Below are 21186 nucleotides of genomic sequence, written 5' to 3'. Positions count from 1 at the left end.
TGGCAGGGCTCAGTACAGACGGGACTGAACCTTGACACAGCTCTGTCCCCTGGGACCCAGGGTGCCAGGCCAGAGAGACTGATGGAAATATGACACAAGCTTGATTTAAATGGACACTGATGGGACTGAAAGCCCTGCCCGGAATGTGGGAAATGGATTTGTAGAGAATTCTCAAAGCTTGACAGAAGGCTCACATAGTGTGCCTCTGTATGCAGAATTTGAGATAAGAAATGCTGACTTAGAAATGCTATGGAATAGGACATTGAGAGAGATAAATCTTCCTCACACAACGCACCAATTTATCAGATTATGCCCTTTTCTGACCCAGAAATAAGGCAACTGAGAAGTGTTTTTAAAAACTTTTATTTCATTTTCAGTCTCACGTGAAGGGTGAGACAATACAGATGTTCTAATTCACGCCATCACAATCAGAAGCCAACTATTTCCTAATTACAATACATTATAAGCGTTTCTTTGCCTATTAGCTTTTGCTACACTATGCTGTCAATGCCTTAAAACCAATCATCTAAAATTACCCCTCATTAATCTTATTACAATGCATCTTTCATAGTTCTATCTCTCTAAAGTATCTAGTCTTATTTACAAACTCATCCTTTAACACTTGTTTCTAGTTCCATTTCTCTCTCAACAATGTTTGTCCTATTCCATGGCATTTCTAAGTCAGCATTTCTTATCTCAAATTTTCCATTCAGATACATACTATGTAAACCTTCTGTCAAACTCTTGACAATTTTCTACAAGTCCATTTCCCACAGCAGAACTGCTGCCTGCCCAGCACAGGAGCTGCAAGTGCTGTTGCAGGGCACAATGCCTGAAGGAACACTGGAGCTGTGACATTAAAGCCAGCAAAAACAATTACTAAGTAGAAAGAGATCCTCACCTGCTCCAAGAACTGAACCTCTGTGGCTCATCCTCACAGGGTGACCCTGCTCCAGGGAGGAATCTCCACACAGTCCCCGAGACCTGGGGTCAGACGCCGCCCTACCAGCAGAAGAACAAGGGGTTAGTGAAGCTTTTTGGACACATTCTGTCCTCAGAGTGGTCTGACAAAACATCCATCAATGTGGATCTTTAATAAAGGCAGCTGGTAACTATGCTTGCAACAGACTTTCATGTGTTATTTCCTCAAAGTCTGTTTTAATGCATTTTGATATTAAAAGTGTTTAAACAAGATTTACCATGAGCTCTGCACCCTGCCATGCTCCAAGCCCTAAGGAAGAGCTGGATACCCTCACACTCACCCAAGCTGAGGCAGCTCTCACATGGGGAGGGAGCTGCTGCAGCATTTAAAAACACTTAAAAATCACCCCTGCCTTGAGGGCATCCAGACCTGGGAGAAAGCCCTTCCCACCACCCTCTTGGATTTCCCTCCCTGCCACTGGCTTTGCTTCCAGCTTGGGAAGGTTTGTCCTGGGGCCATTTCAGCAGCACAAAGGGCTTTTCCAACCTCAGGGGTTCCATGGGAGCTCAGTGACTGACCCAGCTGCGAACCCAGGCATGGGGGGAAGCTCTAAACACAGATTATCCTGCCGTGGGCCAGAGCACTCCAGGGCATCCTTGGAACAGCTGCAGAGAGCAGGAAAAAAGACACAGCTGCAGCACTGATCCTGCTCCCTGCTTTCCCAGAGGGGCAGGAACACCATTTCCTCCCGATCCTGAGAGCTCCAAGGGAAATCCCTGTTAGGGTGGCACTGAAGGTGCCACTTTTCTGGTACCCTTGCCCTAGAACCACAGCCCAGCAGGTTTCTGTGGGAGCGGGGATTGTTGGTGCAGTTCAGAAGCTGCACATCCCTAAAGCATTTCCTTAGGAACATGAAGCTTCCCACATGCATTTTGTAGTCCAGTTAGTAATTTCAGCGTATTTCAAGAGAGTTTAAATCAGAATGAGGTGACTTGGTGCCAGCACAGCATTAGCTATGGGCCATCAGGAGACTCACCAGACGACATTCTCTGCAGAGCCTCCATTCTCAGCACTCCAGCTGCAGTATTCGCATTTCTCACTGACTCCGAGCTCTGTTTCCAGGGCTCCCATCAGGAAACTGGCGGCCGCTTCCAGGTGCAAATCCCCAGGGCACCCCTGATCCCAACCACTGCTCCTCTGCCCCCCGGACCCCCCTTCCTCCATCCTTTACCCCTTTTATAACCACGGCCCGCCCAGGACACAAAAGGAGGCTCCCAGGTGCTTCCTGAGACCCAAATCATTCCAGGTGCATCAGGAAATCAATAGAAATAAGCTCGTCCCTTTTGGGGTAATGAATTATCTTTTTCTCTATTCCCCCTTCTGTCTCCTGCTCCTGTTTCCTAAGGCAAAACACCTGGACCAGGTGGGGGTCGGGGGAAAATGTCAAAACCGAGCCAAACTTGTTTTTCCAGCGGTTTCCACCAGGACTGTTCAGGTTTCCCCCCGACCCTCGGCCGTACCGCGGGAGCAGCTTCTCCGTGCGACCCCCGGGGGTGGCACAGGGACCCCATCCCGCTGCTCCCCGGGAAACAGAGCCCAGCGCAGCCCACAGAACCGCGGCACCGCAGCTGGGAGCGCGGCGCGGGCTTTATTCCCTGGCACACGATCCCGAGGAGCCTCAAGTGCCGGGACAAACCCGTCCCGCACACGGAGCATTTGCTGCAGGGGATGTTTCTGAGGGGATCCGCCCGCGCTGCTCCGGCCCTGCCCCGCCCGCGGCCCTGAGGCGAGCGGCGGCCCCGGCTGTGGCGGGCGGCGGTGCTGCCGCCGTGTGGGCAGAGAGCGGCACTGCAGCCCCGCCGGGGGCTCGGGCAACAAGGGCGGGAAAATCCAGGCGCCGAGTCCGTTCATGGCAAAGACAAGAGAGCGGCAGGAAGGGAAGGACACGGAGGCGTCAGGAAGGAAAGGCAAGGCTGGCAGGGGAAAGGCAATGGAAGGGTAGACAAACTAAGCAAGGACAGGGACAAAAGTTGTAAGCGAGGCAAGGCAGGAGATGGGCATGCAAGGCAATGGTGAGAGGCCAAGGCAAGTCTAGGGTTGGCTTTGTCAGGAAAGCCAAGGTAATAAAAGCTGACAGGGAAAACACCACAAAATTGTGAGAAAGGAAGAAAAGGGGTGTTCCTCCGGGAAGGTGACATGGCTGACAGGCAGGCTGAGGTGCCTTCAATCAACACGTGCAGCATGGGCAAGAAACCGGAGGAGCTGGAAGCCACTGTGCTGCAGGAAAGTTACAGCCTTTTGCATTTCTGGAATTTGGTGGGATGAATCCCATGGCTGGAGTGTCACTACTGATAGCTACAGCCTGTTCAGAAGATACAGGGGAAGAAGGGGAGATGGAGTTTCTCTACATCAAGAAGTGGATTCCATGTGAGGAGCTGTGTTTGAAGAACAGCCATGAGCAAGTCCAAAGCCTGTAGGTAAGAATCAGTGACCAAGGCAGCCAAGGAGCCCTGTGGTTAGTGTCTACTACAGGCTGCCTGATAAAGGGGATCCTACTGACAAAGGCTTCTTTCTAAAGCTGCAGGAAGCATTGTGCTCATAGGCTTTTGTCCTGCTGGAGGGCTTCAACCACTGTGCAGTGCAGATCCTTTCTTGGCAGGTGACTGAAACAGAGTTTCAGTGACCTTTTCAGTTAAGGTCTGTCACATGCAAGGAAATGTTGCTTTTGGCATCACTAGAAATTAATGTCAGCTGTAGATATGACAAGATCACAAGTCTCTTGCTGACTGAAAATTTTTAAAGAAAGCTGACTGTCTTCAGCAAGATTTAGGATCAAATGCAAAGAGCCACATCTCTTTCATGATAATTTCGTAGCCACGATTTCATGTCTTTTGACTCATAACATGGATAGTCTTAAGCCATACTTTGTCACCATTTGGTCAGCTCATGAGGTTTTTTAGTTTTTAAAATTGTATTTTCTCAAGGCAGAAAAACTGCAACTATCTATCTTTGAGTAGAGGAGCACATACAAAATGTCAGGGTGAAAGATTACTCATATCAGCAAGGACAAACCAGGTATTGAAGGAGACTGAAGGAGAGGTAAAATCTTAAGTGCTAAAACTGAAGACAGAGCATCACTAAGTCAAATAAAAGATTTGTCTATTTGCTTTTAAACTGGTACAAAGCAAGACAAAGTAAATTATTATAACTACTTCAAATCTAGTAAAAAATGTGCTGAGGTGTGGAAGTTTACAAGTTACAAATGCTTAAAACACTTCTTGCTAGGCATAGATAGCATTGCATCAGGCAGTTTACTATTCCAACCATTCTTGAAAGATTTGCATCTCAAAAAGATATGGCATATGAATTCTTAAATTAGACCAATAATGACATACACCCAAAAAAAATCTTTCTCTCTTCTCCTCCCTTTCTTTTCTGCTTTCTTGTCATAGAGTGTGACTAAGGAGAAACTGAAAGAATCCATGAGCGACAGAGCTGACTCCAGTCAGTCCTCCCTGATAGCACTGAGGAAAAAAAGAACAAAATAAACCTATTTTATTGTGTAAGTAAGTAGATTTGAGATGGAATTACTAAAAGTTAAGTATAGATGGACCCCCAAACACAGAGTTCTCTTTTTACAGTTGCACTTAAGGATTGTACTTCAAATATGGTTACACGGAATTCTTCCCCCCCCCTCCACATTGACTGCCTCTTAATATTAGAACCTAATCTGCCACAAAATTACATGAAATAAAACAGTGAGAAATATACTTGAGAATGACTGTTGTTTACAAAGAAGGTAATTTATAGTATACAATTACTGATAAGGTAGAACAAGAGTTCAAAAACTGGACTGCATTACAAAGCACTTCTTCAAACATCAATTTTGGCTTATTGCTGTAAGGTACTAACTGGTCTGTTCTAGACTAATTTACAGACATCCATAAAATAGTGAAAAATCCATGCTTTAGAAACCTGGGACATTTCATGCCCTTGTGCTAGCAGAACATTAAAATGGAAGTGATTGGCATTTTTCAATGTAGGTTAGTAGCATTTAGAGTTTTTATTCTGGTGTACTAACTGATTCTTCGTATTTTTTCTCTTTTTATTCAGGTGATTTTTCATCTTCAGGTTTAGTCCATGAAGGGCTTTGAAACTTCTGTAAAGGTGAAAACATGGTGTATAGAATACATATATACATAAACAGAAATAAAAAAGTGTGTTAAAATTCCATGGCAATGGAATTGTCCCTAGAAAAGGGTCCTGATCTCTATTAAAGAAAGCATAATTAACAACCTTCACAGTGCAAAACCATACAAGTCTGATGCTACATACAGCTTCATATCAATGCATATTTTATATATATATATAAACAACTATATATGTATTTAATATTTAATTATTTTGGAAAACTTTCCTTACTCCTGCTTCCAGGGCTATACACATCACACTGTCAAATTAAGTAATTTGACTACTAATTAATTTCACTACCAGCTTTCCAAATATTTAATAGTTTGCAAATTGTTACCAGCCAGAAAGCATTTTGAACACAAGTGCGATCAATTGCGATCAGACACAGTCAAAGTCTGAATTAAGTAGTCTTCTCTTTTGAGACAGAACCTGGTGAAGAATGTGTAAGTATACTTTAAGTAACTGAATTTCATGAGACCTTTTAGTAAAACCCCAAAAATTACTCTGGAAGAGAATACCTGAAAGCTTGTCTCTGTTTCTGCTGCTTTCAAACGAGATGTTGAATCATTATGATTCCCCACACATGTCTTGGCAACCTGTCAATAGTAATGTCAGAGATAACTACTTCATTTTTTTTCCAAAAATATTCCATTTTCAAAAAAAAAAAACCCAAAACCACCAAAACACCCAAAGAAAACCCTCCCCAACAACAACAACAAAAAAAAAAACAACCCAATTTGCGTCTTCTTTTAAGCCTACTTGATGAAATGGAACAAAGTTTTCATAGCTAAGCTTATCCCAGACTCCCATCATCCCTGTAACAGTCTTCAACAATGCAGTCTTGTGACAGCAAGTTTAACAACTTCATACTTACCCAGCTTTTTTTCTTCATGTTTAAATCTCATCACCAATAGTGAAGTTTACTTCTACAAGTGGTCCTAGGGAACAGAAAATTAATTACAAGTGTCTTTTATGGGTGAGGAAATAGTAACAAACAGTAGAAAATCAGCTTTATAGTTAGAACTTCTCTATTACTATTCTCTTGGCTATATTCTAGATCTCTTAGGTATAATAATCCCTGAATAGAAATATAAAGTCACTGAATGGAGAAGTCAGATGATTCTCAAGGCAGAAAATCTTGTTGCATTACTTGCTGTCATTTTATTAAAGAAATAATGTTGTATTCTTTGCCAATATAGTTTTTAATATCTGGGAAAGCAGAGTTGCACAGCATAAATAAAATTAATTACAAAGTGGATTTTTGAACTAAGGAGATCTTCAGATATGAAACCAGAGATTTACTCAACACTGAAAATTCTACTGTACTTAAATCCAACTCCATTCAGGAGTAGGATTAAGGATGCCTTAAGGAAAGGAGTTGAAAGATGAAATACAGCCAAATATTCATAATACTTGGTCATTACTCTAAAATGAGTTCACATTGGAATTTCGCTACTTGTTTTGCTATTAAAAGTGACACATTTAAATGGAGTGAAAATGACAAGGTTTTTATACAGTTTTAAGTCATCAAGACTCTTTCCAGTGTAACAGTGGGGGGGGTTTAATCATGTTTAAGCTACTGAAGGTAGCCTCTGAGATGATGCAGATGGATTTGATGTGGGGAACACTTTTTCATATTTTCCCACTCTAGACAGTAGAAATAAAAACTGGATTAATGTAGGGAATAATCGAGGCAGTATTGATTAAAACAAAGTCTATTGATAAAGCACCTACTCCTTTTATGACAGAAAATCAAACAAAACATCAAACAAACATGTGGTTTATGTCTTAGATAAAGACTAAAAAGTCAGATGACAGAATAGCAATTTTTCGTAGTCTTGTAATAATTCAAAACGTTATACGTGTGGTCCTGTCAAAACTTCAGTTTAAATTATTTACTCTTAATCAAGATTTAAAAAAAAAATATTTCAAGCTGAATTATCTTCAGAAAAAAATGAAGATTTAGGTGACTTCCAGGTGTGTGGCTTGAGGACAAAAGATACTATAGGTCCAACAATCAATAGTATTGCAAAATGTGTAATAAAGAGGATAGAAATAATGCTAATTAAATATGATAATTTACATATCCAGAATTTTCTCTGACTGTACCTACTAGAACATGAAATCAGGTGACCTATTTCACAACATAATTTAAAGGAGATAGGAAGCAAAAACTATTAATTGCATTAATAAAGCTAAAGGTTAACTTCTTAAGACATATGCAAAGGAAAAAAAAAAACAGGTCTGCTTTAGAGAAAATAAAAGTGAACAATAAAACAATGCTGTATGAGTGAGTAGTCTTGCATACTCTTTTCATAGGCCAGATAACAAAGGCTATCTTGATAGGAAAAGAGCAATAAAGACTTATGTCTGTATTATTTCACATTTGTTCACTCAGAGATCTTTTCCTTTTAGTAGCACACCATATGGATCAGTGTTGGAGAAAGATAGGGACTTTTTCTTAAGGATGTCTTTATGACATTAAAGTATAACATATTCATTATTGACTCCTTGTCACTGTGAAACATTGTATATCATTACCAACTAAATTACAGCTTGAACAACAACAGTTCAATAGCCAGGACTGTAACCAGCTCCTATGGATGAGGTGCAAACACACACAGGGGACTGGGTTTAACAGAACACAAACTGAATCCCATACACCTATGACCTCAGGCATATCTATATAAATACATACATATACATACACCCCCACGTGTGTATTTATGTGTTTTTATATGTCTATAACTATATGCATATATAAACACATAAATAGGCAAACACACATAACACATATATCTTTGTGTCCCTCAGCTAAAGATCAGTGGCAGAATATAAACTCAATGAACTAGAATACCTTTCACAACCTTAGGTGACAGACAAAGAAAGCAAAATATTAAACTTCTGTTATTGTTGTTAGTTCCCTCTATGCTAAACAGTGGATTGTTTTGTATGTTTGTCTGTGTGACTCTTTCTGTCTGTCAGATTCCCTCCCATGAGAGGTACACTCATTACAAAAGGACAGAATGAGAGCTCGACATGGCAGAAACTATCAAAAAGCAAAAACTATTTGCTGTGTTGCTTTCCTCAGCTTAGCATGCAGCCCAATCTGTGTGTGAAATTATGGTTATAAAATCTGCATATTGATTGGTAATGTATTCAAAATTTGGGAAGTTATGGTATTCAATTGTCCTAGTAAATAACACTGCAAAGCTGGAGAGCTTCACAGCTGGATGTATAAATTACAAAGGTGGATAAACCAAGGGTGCATCTTTACTAAAAAAATTTTAACAAGCCAGTCAGAACTCAGCATGTCCATTGGTTATTAAATCATGCAACTTTATCTGTGAACAGCTCAACAATGTAAATATAAGTATTTTCTACTGCATCAACTCAGCAAATCAGAACTGGCTTTATGGTCAAAAAATCATAACAATTTAAGGTCAAATAATCAATTCACAAGTGAACAGGAAATCAAGTTTAAATAAGTGGTATTGTAACGGTTTTTGCAGTTAGAAAATAATTCTGCTGCTCCTAAAGAGCATCATACAGATTTAGTTGACCAGACATTGGAGTTTCAGTGTTCCTGCCCATCACTCCTCCTTTTGGCTTCATAGAGCACAAAAAGCAGATATGGAAATTGTTTGTAAAACACGATCGGGGAGAAAGTACTGAGTTAATTCTGAAGAAAAGAAACAAGATACAGGAGAAAAGAATGGTGTGGTTAGGTCAACTGACAAACTAGTAACCTTAGTTGTCAGGTTAGGTTCACAGTTTACTCAAAGACATGTTTTATCGGACTTGCTCATGAATTTGCTACAGGTCTGTACTGGGAGCTGCTTTAGTCACTGTTTAGAAGAAAGATACAGAACAAGAAGTATGCGAAATGTGCATATACCTTCTCAGAAGACACCTCTGCAATTTTTCAGACACTTTTCCTGTTTTAGATCAGTGTGCTAAGGGGATGGTTAAACTCAGATGATGTAACTTCTTATGACCTTCCTCTTCCTAGTCCTCATTTATAGAATCAAATTTACTTTAAGGATTTTATTAAGTTTGAAATTTTGTTATAATTTTTTTTCTCTTACTATGCCCTTTGTAAAAGAATTGGAGAGTGCAATTTGATCAAAGCTCTGAAACTGATTTAAGAAAATAAAGTAAAATGCTGTAGTTGCTTAGAAATGTATACAATTTTGGCTCCAATACTGAATATCCTTTGTCATTGAATGATTAATGAACATATACTGGTTTTTTTTACTGCAGGAAATTAAGGCAGTAAATAAAAGCACTACCACTTCTATTTATCAGAGAAGATTCTATAAGGACAAAGCAAAAAATCTGATATGACAACAAAGAATCATTTTATAAATTCTTTGATGTTTTAGCAATACCAAGTAGGTGGTTTAAAATGATATGTTATATGCATAAGAATTATCTGACATGAAAAGGCAATTAAGTAAATTATGGTGTAAAAGCCAAAATCCCAAAAGCTTTTGGTAAGACAGAAAAAGGAAGGGATACAGGGGAAAAAGCTCTGCAGAGCTCTGGTTCTGCACAGAGGCTTTCAGGAGTCAGACCTTCATAGGAAAGTATCTCTGGATAAGGCTAAGTAAAAGTAGTATTGACAAGACACCTCTAATAAAGTACAAATAAATCAAAAGAATGGAAACTTTTACAACAATACTGTAGGTAATTTTTGGGGGGGGGGGGGGGGTGGATGAATTTCAGATCCGGTATCACAGGACATTCTACCTACTTCTGGCTATTACTGGTCCTATGCCAAATTTCATTACAGATAAATATCAGCAGTGTCTAATTTCCAAATTTTGTACTCTGTATCCCATTTGTCAATAAATTTTCATTTTTTGCATTTCAGTATTTGTTCTAATGTAAACAACACTAATTACTCTGAACAGGCATAAACCCCATAAATACAAAATTGTAGAAAGATCACAAATTTAAGGTAGATATGCTTAGCCATACAGACTTAACAATACCAGTTGGAACCAGCAGCTAACCATTTTGCTTTATTTTTTGCCTCAGTATCTATAAGATTGCATGTTCTTCTCTAGTTAGTCTTCACTACCTTAATTCTTTCTAAATAGAAATCACATTTTATTTATCAGAGACACAATAAAAGGATCTTTGTAAAGTTCTGAGAAAGGATTACTGAAATATTAGGTTTCTAAGCAACGCAGTCTTTAGTACATCTTCACTAATTTTTCTTTAAAATGCTGCATTACAACCTTAACCATCCCACCTTAATCTTCCTTCATGTGAATGTAAGAAGCTGCAAGAACTTCAGAAAAAATTACACACAGTCAAGTAATGAAAAAAACAATTAAAACTCTTCCTAAGTGTTGCATTTTCTCCAAGTGATAGTGTTCACAGGTACAAATTGCAGCTTTGAATTACTTAAGTAATATGATCCTTTGGGTATAAATTCCTTCCAGTTCTTTCAGAACTTAAAGTGGTATTTCTAATGCCAATATATGAAGGCTAATTGTGGAAAGAAGATTTTTATTTCAGTTCTCAAAGCTAATAATTTGAATTCTTCCTTGTGTCTTTCTTTCTCTCTATGTTAATGTGAGATGATGATGATGAAGAAGAAGAAAAGGTTGCTAGACCAATGTCATCACCTGCACTATTTTTATGGCCATTTTAGCCTATGTTAAGATGGACAGTGTGTCTGTCTGCTGACGGACTAAACAGTTGCTGACTGACTAAACAGTTAAAAATACGAGCTGTTAGAAGGACAAAAAACAACCAGCTAAATAACTAAACCACCATCTCAATAACTAAAACCTTGATTTTATGGAAAGGTGAATCTTTTAGGTGTCTTTAATTGCAGTACTTGATGCAGAAATTAAATACTGGTTTGACTTTTGAAATATATTACCAGTTATTTTCTTTTTCTTTCTCTTTTAATGTATCCACTTCCATATAAAAGAGCTGTTTAAAATTTCTGATACAAGTATTTAGCCTAAATTGTTTCAGTCTCAACTGAAAGTATTCTACTATTTCATCAAGCCTTACACAACTTTTCCAAGCAATAACTAACCTCTAATCATAATCTAAATGGAGTTCACTCCACAGTTTTACAAGTTTTTCTTCCCCTTCTTTGAATTTCTTTAACAACTGAAGTTTCCTTTACCTTTAGCTATTAAGAAATGTGCAACAGCAAATTTGCCCCTGCAAAAAATCTGAATGGTGAAGGATGTGTCCCCAGACCCCAGCTGCCCCCACCTCAAACTTGTGCTGCCCTGACAGTCCCAAGGGAGTCCTACAAACTGACATCAGGAACCTGGGCTGCTGAATTTGCTTTCACAAGGTAGATATCCTTCATTCATGGCCAGGGCCCTGCACTCCCCCTGGGGTGTCAGGCTCTGAGTGGCCTTTTGCCTCCTCAGTGTCCAAACGGCACAGAATTTCTCCCGGAACAAATCTGCCACCCCCAAGTACTCTCCCATAATACTCTGCATTTTCAGTGGGCATCCTGTCTGACCCTCATCCTGACACTAAAAATGCACCAAGGAATTCTAAAATAGCCTTAGGAAGGTGTAACAATACTCTGAAAGACACCAGAAAAGTCCTAAAAAGCCTTCAGAAATCCCCTAAATATTCCTAATAGTCCTACAAAAAAAACTCAAGGAACCCTGCTCAGCCTCCGAACCCTTCCTGTTGTTCTCTAGCCCACAGATGTCATCCCTACCTTTTTGGCAGCGGGTCCTGTTGTCCTCTGAGGGTTCTGGCATTGTCCTGGTGCGAGGGTCGCTGCCCTGTCCCAGCGGGAGGGTTCTGGTGTGGTCTCGCTGTCAGGCTTGCTCTGCGCTGTGCTGCTGTTGTTAGGGGTGAAAAGGGAAAAGGCTGCTTAGGGTCAGGTTAGGGCTAGGGTGAGGGGTGCTGCACCTGTACCCTAATTTGCCTCCTAAGCTGTACCCTGTAGCCCTGATCTCCACTGGACTGTCCAGCCCTCAAACCCTCCCTCTGCCCCCCAGCCCTCAGGCCCTGGGTGTCACCCTCGAGCCCCCTTTGCCCCTCAAGCCCCCTCTCAGATCCTGTGTGCCACCCTTAATCCCTCTCCTTTGCCCCTCAGCCCCCAGATTCTCTGTGTCACCCTCCAGCTGCCCCATCCCCCTCAGCATCTCCCTGTGTCACCCACTGTCCCCTCCCCCTGTTCCTCCCTCAGCTCCCAGCCTGTCACCCTCAAGCCCACACAGTGCCCCTCAAGCTGCCCCTCAGCCTCTATGCCATTAAAAGACCCAAAAAAAACATAAAAATGCCCTAAAAAACCCTCCTCTTCAAAATGTCCTAAAACCCCCACAAAAACATGAAAATAGCCTCAGAATACCCTTAAAATACAATAAAAATACCCTACTTTAAAAAAACCCTAAAACATCCCCAAAGAACCTTTAAAAAAACCCCTAAATATTCCTAAAAGAGCTCTAAAATAGCCCCAAAATCCTTAACAAACACTGATAAGACCCTAAAAAACACAAGTTCCCTCAAAAAACCTAAAAATACCCTAGTCCTAAGAGTCCTCCACATACCCCCAGTAGTCCTAAAAAAGCCCTAAAAATTTTTAAATAGTCCTAAAAAAGCCCCAAGAACACCTAATAAAAACGCCTAAAATTTCTAATTAGTACTAAGAAAGCCCTTAAAATACCTTAAAAAAAATCTTTTAAAAGCCCTAAAAAAGCCCTAAAATTATCCTAAATGTTCCCAGAAAATTCCTAAAAGGGTCCTGTGAGAAAAACCCTCAAATATCCTTTAAAAACACTAAAAAATAAAAGCCAAAAAAAGTGCCCAGTCCCCAGCCTCTACCAGTTGCTCTCTGGCCAGCAAACATCATCTCTACCTTTTAATTAGGGTCAGTGCCTGCAGCTGCTGTTGGGGAAAACTGGTGTTCTAGGGGTGCTGTTTGGGGTGAGCTTAGGGCTGTGGTGGGGGCTGCTGCCGTACCCTAACCCTTCCTGGTACCCTGTGTCCTGTCCTTTGCACTCCCTGACCAAAGCTGCAGCAAAATACAATTCTGGTTGCCGGGGCAATGCCAAAAACCTGCTGCAAACTGACATCAGAAACCCGGGCTGGTGAGTTTTCTTACCCAAAGAAAAGGGCGGGTGGTTGTGTTCAGGGCTCTATGGCCCTGAGGGGGAGGCTGACTGCAAAAAAACGAACAGCAAAGGATGTGTCCCTAAAAAAATCCACCAGAAATATACCCATGTTCCCAAAAATAAAACTACTAAAAAACAACAACAAAATACATCAAACTAAAAAAAAAAAAAACACCCAAAAACTTATATCAAGAAAAACAAAATAATTATTCCAAAGTCAATAAACCCATAATGCCTCAAACCATCAAAACAAAAATACCACCTAGAAATAAACATGTTGCCAAAAGGCAAATGTAACCAAAAACAATATCTCCCAAATTCTCTCCAACAATAAAACATACTTGGCAATCAAATAAGCCAAATTAAAAAAAAAAAAAACTAAAACATAATAAACAAGAATGCAATCATCAATATTAAAAAAAACCTCACAAATTAACAATAGGACACTACCTCAAGCCCACCAAAACAAACACTACGCACTCACGCCAATAAAAGCCTTCACAACTGAATTAAAAAGCTACCCTCTACTTCATGCTACGAACCATAAAAACCGTTGTAAATTTTTAAAAACACATCCTGTAAAAACATAAGAAACGATCAAAAAGAAATTCAACAACAAACTCAATCTAAAAAAAAATCCTTGTCACCAGCACCTGAAGCAAGAACCGTACCAACCAAAAAGTGCCCCACGGCCCTTCTCCTACACCAACTACGGACAAAAGAAAAAGATCCAGTAAGTTCCTCAAACCCACCGCAGCAAGGAAGGCTGGAAGATGAGAAGCCGCGCTCCCGGCAGGAAAGCGGCTCCTCCGGCAGGCAGAGGCGGCGCCGCGCCGGGAGACCCCCGCCCGCTGCCCCCGGCCCGGCGGGGCCGGCACCGGGCCCGGGGGGCCCCGGAGGCGCCCGAGTCCCGCGCCCGGAGCGGACGGAGCGGCCGGCACCTGCCCCGCCCGCCGGCCCGGCCAAAGCTCCCCTCGGCTCCGCACGGCTCGCACCGGAGTGGCTCCGGCAGTCCCGCGGCAGCCCAGCCGTGCCAAACTCCCCTCCCGCCTCGGCCATCCCCAGCCACTGCCAGCGGGGCTCCCGTGCCGGACCCTTCGCTGCCGGGCCAGGGGCAGAAGAAGCGCCCCAAATGCAGCGGCACAGCCCCATGCCCACCCTGCCAGTGCTGCCACAGCCACGCCTCCCTTCCTTTGGAGCCCCGAAACTGACGCCACGCTCAGGCGCTCACCTCATTTCAACTACGGCAAAGAAATGTGGGCTCCCTTTCCATTGCATCCCCTAGAAGAGCAGAGAAGTGGCTTTCCTCAAATGATGGCAAAGGGGGCTTTTTACCTCACTCCAAACCCTTTAAAAGGCGAGACAACAGAACTGCCCTTCCATTTCAACCTCAGGATGATGAAATGGGGGTTAATTCAAACCCAGAAAGGGACTCCGCTGCAACAAGGAAGGTTTAGGAGTGTAAGGTTACATGCTTAGGGTTCTTAGGTCACCCCTCTATATCTATGGACTGAGAGGCCTCAAACTCTACATTAAGAATTCAGTTTTGTCATTCTATCACAATTCTGTCACAAACCTGTGGGTGTCTAGGCAAGACCCGAGATGAAAACTTAAAATATTTTTGACCAAGGATAAAGGGACTTCCTGTGTAAAGGTGCAACAGGGAAAAACACCCCACAATGCCAGTTTTTATCCCTGAGTTTCAGGTTATTACTAGAACACAAAATACTGCAAAATCCAGAAAACTCCCTACTTGAAATAATCCCTTTGTCTGTCAGCCTGTGCTGTGCTAAGAATATTCCAGAGGCTTCCTGCTGTAGACAACAACAAGCTAGGATTCAATATCCACACATAACAAAATATGGCTCCTAGAGATGACCAAGGCACTGTTTAGAGCCTTTTGCAAGTCAAAATTCCTTACATCTCCCTAATCCTAGGATTTTGATGGCTGAGCACTTATTAAGATCTAAGACATCAGGCAACATGCTGAAGCAGGAATTAGTGAGATCTTTATTATTAGTGGAATCTGAGAGCTTTAGGGAGTCTAAGGTGCCAGGCAATCTTTGTGGTAACACCTAATTTTCAGTTTCAGCTTTTTCAAATAACTTCCTCAGATGGCAGAGATAAATATTAAGAGATGGGACAAAAAAAAAAAAAAAAAACAAAAAAAAACCAAAAAAAAAACAACCAACCCCTGACACTCATATTCACAGCAAAGAGGGAGAATTGTTTAGGAAGAAACAGAGACCAGAATATTTCATGTATCCCCTGAGATTTTGTATAAGTTGAAATAAACACAATTCAGTTACCTGCTGTGTGTTCACTGGGTCTCTCTCTCAGATGCTGGTGTCTGATGAAGTTGGAGCTCACACTGAAGTTACTTCCACGCTCTGAATGCCTACAGGGCTTCTCATCTGTATGGACTCCCTGATGCAGCAGCAGAGCTGTGTTCCCACTGAAGTTCTTTCTGCACACGGGGCAGGAAAATATTTTATTTTTCAGATGGCTTTTGTGGTGGGCAAGGAGGCTCGAGGCACGGCTGAAGGTCTTCTCACATTCCTTGCACTTGTAAGGCCTCTCCCCTGTATGGACTCTCTGGTGAACCACCAGGTAGTCCTTCCTGCTGAAGCTCTTCCCACATTCTGCACACACAAACACCTTTTCTCTGGTGGGTCAGGAGCCTGCAGTGCCCCTTGAAGCCTTTCCCACATTCTGGACACGTGAAGGGTTTCTCTGTAGAGCACAGTTTCTGGCCACCAGCGCCAAGGATGACTTTTCTGGAGCCAGCCTCTCCACGAGGGGACACATCACAGGCTGCCCCCCTCTCTGGGCTCTGTGCTTCAAGTAGCTGAGGCAGCTCCTCTTGCTTCAGGTTTTCAGGAAAGCCTTTCTCCTCCTCCTCACTGTCCCCCAAAATGCAGTCCCCTGATGGAGTAAGAGACCCATCTTAACAGTCCTCGTTCTCTGAGGAAGCTGCTCTTGTAAAATAATTTCTCAGACCTACCTTCAGCTTACACCAGATTCCCTTTTCCCAAAGAGGAATGGAATTCCAAAGACTGAGACAAGAAGGAGGAGAAAAATAGCAAAGGGAAGAAATGTTCCTCTTTTCTTCCTTCCTCTCCCCATTTCCTTGTATTTCCCTTCAGAGAATGGCAAAACAAAGACTGCCAAGATGAAGGGAGGAAAGGAATATGCTGAAGCATCTCACCCATCCCAAATATTTACATTTAGCTATTTGTTCCTGCAGACTTAACTCAAAAGGTTTCCAGCCTGCTAAATTATCATTAACAAACTGTTTCAAAGCTGGGCATTTGGGTGGGGATATTTCAGCACAAAAGAGCCCATGCAACCTTTGCTAGGCAAGGCCAGCAGGGAGATTTAGGTTGTTTCTCACTTGTGCTAGTTCATATTTACGAGAAAACAGTTAAATTATGTCTTTTGTAGGTTGGCACACCAGTTTTTTTTCTCTATCACAACTATAGTTCTAAGTACTATAAGGATACTGTATATTTATTCATCAGAAGTCAAAGGGCTCTTTATTGATAAAAAAAAAATATCAGCTAATTCCCGATTAACTATTACAATCTCTTTTCATAGCTAGATCTAACACATTTACTTTCCTCGCAATGACAAGCCAAATAAATTGCATTGACAAAACTCACCAGAAACACTCAAAGATGTCCATTTCCTTCCTAAAGAATGCAACCTGTTTATTTCACAAGTGTATATGCACCATCACACACCCCACAGTAAGCTCTAGGTATCTTATCCAGATGCGTAGATATTACATTTACACCTGTTCAGCAACAACAGAATTATAAGGATCACCTAATAAACACTTAGCCAAGGTTGATTTTTGCAAGCTGGTGCTTGCGCTAAACTAAGGCGATTCTTTTGTTTAACTTCTGGTTTTCAGGCCATTTCCCCTTATTTGTCAGGATAAATTTTGGTTTGGGAACATCTGGATTCCGTGATCCTTGCAGGTCCCTCCCAGCTCGGGATATTCTGTGATTCAATGATGTGACTTTGTTTTATGGCAGTCTCAGGTGCTGCTCATTGAGCAGATTGAGCTTTTCCCTTTCTGCAGCTGTGTGCTCTGGAGGATAGAGGTATCCCATCCACATTAACAGCCAGTATTTTGCAATAAAACAGGATTATTTTTCCTGGCCTTCAAAGTCCATAAATGTGAATGAGCTTGTTGCATTAGATGCTGTTGGTTGTTAATAGACCTTTATGCAGCACCCTAATAAATCACATTACAGCAAGGTCTGTTTTTCCCTGCAGGAAAAAATGGAAGCCTGGATTAACTGACTTCAACATAGTAGAAGTTGGTGTAAGATTAATTTCCCACTATCTAAATTAATCTGACCTATAGACAATGAAGTGATGAGTGACATAGAACAATTAATTAAGAAATGAATGATTTTCTTGGCCCAGCAGAGCTTGAACTGTGTGTCATGATAGCTTGTAAGACCACCTTGTAATAGCGGTGCAAAAAAGATTATGAAGAGTTTTCTCACTCGTCCCTCAAGTTCACTAAACAAAGCAGTGGGTCTTCATGCAAAAATAGTGTGTAAGTAATAAAAGAGCCTGTTATAATACATGAGTAGGTTAGAACACATTGCTATGGCATTTCATAATTTAAAATTCTTGAGTTTGGAAAACTAGTAATAATCATTTATATAAAATTATTTCAAGACTGTATCTCAAATTAGGCAAGTCCATGTTAGATGTCCATGCAAGTATTTTTAATTTGAAAGACATAATTTTCACTAACTTAAGTAGGAGCCTTGGGTTTCAATTTAACAGGAATATTCTGAGTTCTAACTAGCCCTGTCCCTGCACTGTTCACAGCCTTCCCACCTTGAGGTCAAGGTTTTAAAGACAGAGCCTACCTCTATCCCAGCATTCAGATCCTTAATAAATCTGTTGAATCCTCTCATCTGGGGTTACACATAATATAATTTCCCAGGTTAACACTGACTTGCAAATAAGTATTGTGATTTTCTGTCAGGTTTTGCATTAATTTTGCAGTGTTCTTGCCTCAGCTTATTAGTGAGAATGATCATGTGAGATAAAAACCTTTTAAAGCACAGACTGTATGCCATCTCCAACTCCTCTGCTTTTAACAATGCCTCTCACTCTATTGTAAGAGAAAATTTGATGTGACATAATTTGCCTTTGGAATTCCACACTATTATTCTTTTCCTTTTTAACTACTGTGTGACTGCTGAGTATTGTTCTTGTACTGAAGTCAGGATCACTAAAAATAGTTCCCACATTCTTGTCCTCTTGCATTTCCTTTGTCTTCTCCAAACTTGTCCATCTTTCCTGAGCTCTCCTGGATATCTACCAGCCTACCTCAGCTTGCTCCAGCCTATAGGTGACAGTAAAAAAAAATCTAAATTAAGTACTCTGTAACCTCTGCTCTGTCTGCTCTGAGTTCTTACCCTTCTGATGCTGATCTTCTGTTTATTACATAAATTATGCTAATCCTTCTAGCAAAGACACAGATTTTTTTTTTCCCCTCTGTTGTCTTCCAGTCAATAACATTATAGAACGTTTTTGGACTGTTCTGTGTTCCAGTTAGTTAGTTGCTTGGCTATGCTTTATTTATTTTCTTTTTTTTAATACATTATCTTATGTAATCTGACCTACTTGTCACCTCTGTGCCATTCCGGTTCATGATTTCCAACCAGTAGGGAAATTTGTGGTTTGTCAGATTTACTCTCTTAACCATTTTTTTCCCCCTTCCTCTAGTTGGAGACAGTATATTCTTTAGCAACTCCTTAAAGGACATTTAGGTGCCCATCTTCCCACAGGCTGTTCTCCAGGGGATTTATCTGCCTTGGGATATTACTGCTGGTTCTCTGAGACTGCAGACACCCACTTTCTGGAAATACAGTCCTTTCCTTTGTGGTGGGTATCCAGTTCTTACCATCTCTTCAGCAGAAGTGAGGAACAGGATTTTGATTTGCTTTTTGTGCCCTGGGGTAGCGGATGTTGCCTGGGATCTTTTCTCTCAGTATTTTGTCTCACTTCTACTAAGGTAAAATCCTTGTATTCCACAGTTATCAAGGGATCACTGATGTTGGAATAGACCTCCAAGGAAATAAGCAAAATTTATCAATTCTTCAGATCCATATTCATCACAGGACAGAGCACTTCCAAGTAAAATGCCAAATATTGTAATAGAGCAAGCTGTAAACAAAAATTTCTCAGCAGATAAATTCTTGCTTTACATACCAAAATATATTTACCATTTTGTATTGATCATCGACTGATTTCATGCTTTCTAAGGCTAAACAGTATCTTAATTAGAAAAAATACTAATAGAAGATAGCTGGAATTTACTGTATATTAAATTCTAGCTAGTTCCTTTGCTTGCTTTCACATTCTTATTGTCAGTAATTATGAAAATGAAGACTAGGAAAACAATTTTTTTTTCTGGAAATATTATTCTCACCATAATGCCAAAGATTAAAGAATTAATAAAATAATGTAATTGTTGCTTTTATTATCCCACCGCTGGGATTGTCATCCATCAGATGCCTAAACTCACATCCTCTCTCCCAGCTCTGACTGCAGAGTGCCAAACTTGTCCCTCACTTACCTTTTCAAGCTAATTTACCTCATTAGTCTGCTCACTGCTGAATTTGCCCTTGCTGACTCAATCTTACCTGGCAGCCCTTTATTTATCAATAAAGCTTTCCCAGAGGTGTTAAGTGGTAGCAATCTTCCCACGGGCAGCTGACATTTCTCTTTCCCCTTGTCACGTCAGACTCAGCTGGGGGGGGGGGGGGGAAGTAACAAAATGTGCTAAAATGATCAATAATCATGGATTGTGACGAGAAGACACAACTTCCCCTTAAACCTAGTGCTGCATAAACACAGTCATTGTTGAGCAGGTTAATGCTGTTCACACTTTCAAGCAGCCAGTTTTATTTTATTACTCTGCAATTACAGTTGTGTTTTTACTGTCTGTTGTTTTAAATTTTTCATTTGTTCCTCCAGTTCCACAATGCCTCCATTTTTAAAAGCCTGAGGCAAAGAGAATGATACATTTAAATTCACCTGCCTCTCTCTGCAAGATTGTGCCATGCTATAAACCTTCTATTACTTTCTGGTCAAAACCCAGCTGCCAGAGGTTCTGGGGGTACTTGCCTGAATTTTGGGGGCTCTTCGGTGTCTTGCACAGCAAATACTTGGTGACAAATGACAGTGGCAAAAGATCGGTGCTATCAGTAGCAAAATATCAGTCTTTGTGTGCCTCAGATCTTGCCTAATTAATGATACAAATAGTTACAACCTTTTTACAAACATTTTTGCTGCCATTTTCACCAGCCCCGCTTTCTCTAGCCAGTTTATATAGGTCTAATCCAATGAATTATGTTTCATTGATCAAGGAACACCAAGGTATTCTCTGGAGTGGTTATGAATCCCAGTTGGAGAGGAGGAGCTTGCAGTGAGAACTAAATACAGAAAAACAGAAATACAGAACCCATGCTGAGGTGGGAATTCCTGTTTGAAAGCCCTCTGCAAAGCTCTCCCATACCTTGTTCAGGGAAAACATGGATCACATTGGCAGCTCCAGAGCTGTTGTCTTGATCCCCTCTTGCCTACTCTTCTTTTACAGAAGATACATTTCTTTGCTGTGGCTTTTACACCTGGGGCTGGGTGTTACTTGCTGCTTCCCTGGAAGGAGCAGGCAGGCAGGAATTTGTGCAGGCAGCTGCAGGAATTTGTATCATCAAGGCACCTGTGGCAAGGGAAGAAGATGAGTGTGTGGCCCTCTCCTGGCTCTGAGTTAATTCAGCTTCCCCTGCTGTGGTATCCCATTCCATAGGTAGGGCATGAGTCCAGAAATCCAATTTATCCACAGCACATTTCACAGCCAAATAATCCTGCAAGTTAGGAACTGGGAACTATGGGTTCAGTTCTTAATGAACACCAGTTGTC

This window comes from Taeniopygia guttata, chromosome 1A (genome assembly GCF_048771995.1).
Source record: "Taeniopygia guttata chromosome 1A, bTaeGut7.mat, whole genome shotgun sequence".
Taxonomy (NCBI): domain Eukaryota; kingdom Metazoa; phylum Chordata; class Aves; order Passeriformes; family Estrildidae; genus Taeniopygia; species Taeniopygia guttata.
This window is presented reverse-complemented; position numbering follows the sequence as displayed.